This window comes from Gadus macrocephalus, chromosome 23, assembly GCF_031168955.1.
Source record: "Gadus macrocephalus chromosome 23, ASM3116895v1".
Classification (NCBI taxonomy): Eukaryota; Metazoa; Chordata; class Actinopteri; order Gadiformes; family Gadidae; genus Gadus; species Gadus macrocephalus.
In genome coordinates, this window is record NC_082404.1 from 3,029,212 (window position 1) to 3,034,118 (window position 4,907).

The following is a 4,907-nucleotide window of genomic DNA, read 5'->3' on the forward strand; positions in this document are numbered from 1 at the left end:
GCCCTAGCCCCGAACAGGCCAGTACCAGGGCTATCTCTAGCACCAAACAGGCCAGTACCAGGGCTATCTCTGGCACCAAACAGGCCCAGTACCAGGGCTATCTCTAGCACCAAACAGGCCAGTACCAGGGCTATCTCTAGCACCAAACAGGCCCAGTACCAGGGCTATCTCTTCCCCTGAACAGGCCCATCAAGAGGGCTATCTCTAGCTATTGTCCTTGGCCGTCCTCCATTCCCTGTCCCTGGGCGATATGGCAATGTGCTGCACTTTCAGGACAACAGCCGGCTATCTGCGAGGGCGAGCCCCCGCGTCAGTCCCCGGCACCGTGCACAGACCGACATACTGTACGCCAGTCTGTGGTCGCAGGGCGGCCCGGGGCCCGGTGTAAACGCTACATACTGCCACGCACACCGCAACCCATCAGCTGTGCTCTTCAGAGGAGCGAGCACAATCATGAACGCAGCAATTGAGGACTAACTAGCAAACAAATGGTTTGTGAGTTTGTTGGTCAGCTAATTGTTCCTTGTGAGATCATCCTCTAAGCAAATTAGAGAGTTAAACTTTTGTTGCTGTTATAGTCACAAAGTATAATGGAAGCCAACAGATTCTGAATCAGAAAGAGCTTCATCGGCAAGGTTGCAGATCCATGTGTTTTCTTTCTGATATGTTGGTGCAACATCGATATATAAATACGTGGATGAGTTTATGGCTGCACAAGACGATTGCTTTTCATAAATTGTGAAGCTGCACTTTTTGATAGACTTGCTGTGCTACAAAAAAAGACTTTTCACGGCCGTTAAACTTTGCAATGTTTAGCACACATAGTTCAACTGATTTGAACATTAACCTCAAATATGCTGACCTTGTCCAATGCCACTGATCGCCGGCAAAAGTTAATGACGCAGGCTTCATTCTGAATAAAAGCTTACACATACTCACCCAGCTTAAACTACCTCTCTGATCTATTCACGTTCATACTGTAGGAGTGTTAGATGATGGTGTCGTGGCTCGGGTGCTCAACTCTCAGCCATGAGGCTGTGGGTTTAATTGGGTTTGTGGGCCCCAATGCCCACAACCTATATGTAAGCATCTAGCGTAACACCTCACCCTTAGCAGATCCTTAAAGACCTGCAGCTCTGTTCAAGTGGTTCTTTTGGCTCTGAATAAAAAAGTCTCTGCTAAATTATTCAATTGTAGCCATCCTTTAAGTCTCTGATGTTATGTTAGATGTGAATAGTTTATGGAGAAATGTAAAAATGACCACACATACAAAGTCCTTCCTGAAACCAGAACCCCTGAGAACGTGGGCCACCATAATGAGGTTATGACAGGGCCCTATAATCGGGGCCACGCCAAACCTAGAAATAAACCCTGTGTGTAAGAGGGTCAAGGGAGGCCTCCGGGCCGGGCTGTGGACCGAGGAGCCCCTCATACGAGCTGGACTCCAGGTCAGATCGCTGGGGGACAGCGGGGAAGTGCCGGCAGCGCCCAGTGCTCGCAGACTGAAGGTGTCAGCGAGCGCTGGGGGGAAATTAACCTTGGTGGGCTCCAACCCAGCAGCCCGCAGTGCCTGGCCTTGCCTGAGGAGGACCCCAGCCCCAGGTCCACCCAGCCCTCCCCCGGTCCACCTCGCACAGGTGACCATGCTAAAGGGGCGAGGCCTGGTGCTTCTTATTGTCCGTACAGGAAACACCAGTTCTGAGCATATATCGTGTCATTAAGAGCCCTAATTCTTGATAAATATGAAATGACTTTGAAATGACTTGAAATGACTCTACGATAAATTAACAATAGCGTGGCTTGCTTTGCAACCACACTAATGAGGACACATGGCTTCACGCACAGCTTTTAAAGGTGACGTTCGCAATAAAAGCTAAATCTAAAATCACTTCATCTCGCCCCCAGGGCAAGTTCTGAGTTGTACTCGGAAGGAACATCCAGTATTTTCTCCCATCAATTAGACTCTGATCCCTATGTGCACAGCCTAAACCTGCTGGTTGACAAGGCACAGTATAGGGGATTTCATCCGCAAACTTCCATCTAATTGTGGAAGCGGCGCCGCAAGCTCGCGGGAGACATAGCATCAGAGCACACTAGAGCTGAGTTACTTAGCTGAAGCTCCTCCCTTGTTTGCCTTGGAATTAGCTTGGAGAGCACACGCACGCATGCACACCCATTTCAGCACACGCGTACACTCACCCACAGCCTTTTCACCCTTCTGCATCAATCTGTTCCCAAGCTGTTCCCACATTTTGGTGAATTTCCCAGGCTAATTCTCTGGCACAAGTGGGTACTGGGGCTTGATTGCATCAATGTGAACCCAACAAACCTGCCCAATTCCAGCCAAAAGGAGGGGATATGGAGAAAAACACACATACTTTCATACACTTTAAAAAATAAAAACGTGTGCAATTGCGTTTTATATGCATGCACTAAATAGCGCTGTAACGTGACTCTACATTACACACTATTCACTCCTGTGGAGGTTAAACACGGCCACACGCTCAAAAACACAACATCCATCTAATATCTCACAAAGCAATTGCCAAACAGAAACCAAAATCTGTCACAAAAAAACACAAAAGCGATTCGATGCATCTACATATTGTAAACGGTTTGTGGTACTAAACTGATTTCAGATTGCCTCTCTCTTTGTCTCCCATAAATTACAGTTCTGGTACACTGTGCAAATAGCACCAAGCCGTCAGGCAGCTGTGGCCCATTAAAATGTGTTATGGTTGCTGATTTCCTACTGCATGTGGTCATTGGGCCAGATCTACAGTCGGTAATTAGCGGAGATGAAATGTTTAATTGTGCCTTAATTTTGATTAAATTTATCTGTCACCCATCCTTTTAATCAGCCATTACCCTCGCAAATCAACGTCAGCACATTTAGGCGGGGAGACATCCACTAAGCGGACAACATTCTCCATGATGACAATATCACTGGTCTGATTGCTCTCGCGGCCCGCCGTTAAACCACACTAGTACTGATTATATGAGAGGGCACACTGGCACCTCACATTCCATCCCCCTATTGGATATAATAAAGAACTGCATTTGCACACATATATATATTATACAATTATAAAATGATATCGATTCTATGTTAATATTATTAAAAATATTAGCGCAATATAATGACTTTTTTTATGTCTGCGGGCTTTGGTGTAAAAAATTAGCTGAGGGAAGATAAATAATATTACTATGATGCAGCTCTGATGGTCAAGAGGAATATTTATTCATTCCTGATTTCAATTGACTAGCTACTCCTTTCAGATTTATTCGATGAAATACATCCAACATGAGGATATAGTGCCATGGATTGAGGTAAAACCTACGACCAATACCACAGACGCCCTGTCCGGCGCGGTCGGGGGCGGCCGGCTCCGTGCAGCAACACTTCCTCCTGGAGAGCCCGGCACACGCTGCGGCCCGTGGAGCACAGCCCCCGGAGCGTGTGGGTGATGCTGTCCCCGTCCCAGGGAGCCAGATGGACCGAAGGAGGAGGCACGGGAGTGGGAGAAGGTCAGGGCGGGAGAAGCACAAAGCCTTTCCGTGCAGCCTTGTCTGGGAGAGAGGAGTGTGATATTTTTCCAAGCACTAAAGCCTGCAGCCGTGCCAAAGCATGGCCCAGGCGAGTGGCGCAGAAGAGCCTCCTCTCTCCCCCCATCCTCTCTCTCTCCCTCCCCCTCTCCCTCCCAGTCCTCCCTCCCTCTCCTCCACAGTGTGACGTCACTCTGGAGGGGGGGGGGGGGGGGTATTATTAACAGTGCTTTACCAGGCTGAGGCTTGTCGACATGGCTAACAGGATGTTTAATGCTCGCGGTTCTTGTCCTGTCTAGGGAGTGCTGTTGTGATGACCTGAGCTGCCTCCAGCCTGCTAGACACAAGACTCTGTGTTGGGGTGTCCTTTGACGTCAGGAGCTAAGACACTAAACATGGTTTCATCTTTTTTTTGCCTGTTAAACATTAATGTATATTTTATATGCATATGGAAGGGCTGTTAAAGACCTTTGGAAAATTCCAAAAATGTCTAAATGAAATAATTGCAAGTTGAAATTATTAACACAGCCTCTGTGCTTAATTTTTTTAAACACACAGCGATAGAGTAAAACAACCAGTGATATATATCAATGCCTTTGTGAAATAACATGCGCCATTTTGCATATTTATGACAACAGCCCACCCTTCTCTCTCAGTGCATTATGGGTGATTATTGTAATCTGGGTGCAGTCAGTTATTCACCCGCATGCACCACAGCGCTGCAGAGAGGGTGAGACCAGGAGATGGGCTGTGAGGAGCAAACAGCCCCGTGTTCTGTTTTTTCAGGTCCTGCTGACCAACTGTCACCTCCGTCCCCCCGCCACACTCCACTTGTCCTTCCGGGGTGCTGGGCGGACGCGGCACACACACAAACATGGCCGGATTCCACCGCAAACTTATAAGTGGATCTGCAGTGGTAGGACATCCTGCCTAACATGTGGCACCCATGATAATTACGGCAGAATTAACACGGGCTGGTTTATGGGCCCTTCTGCCGCCTGGGCCGTTGCCCACTGCCAAACACACACACACACACACACACACACACATCGCACACGCAACACACACACACACACGCACAAGCAGCACTCACACAAATGCACACCTAACACACGCAACACACACGCGCGCAACACACGCACAAGCAGCACACACTCAAACACGCAAAACACACACACACACACACACACACATACGCAACAAATACACGCAACACACACACACACGGCTCGTGTTTGAGCAGCAGACTGCGGTCCAGACGCCCACCCCGTCCCTCTCTCTCTCTCCTCACTACAACAACTGTTCCGGAGGAGAGGACCACTTGCAGCAGGCACCGCATGGCACAATAAAACTCTCTCTCT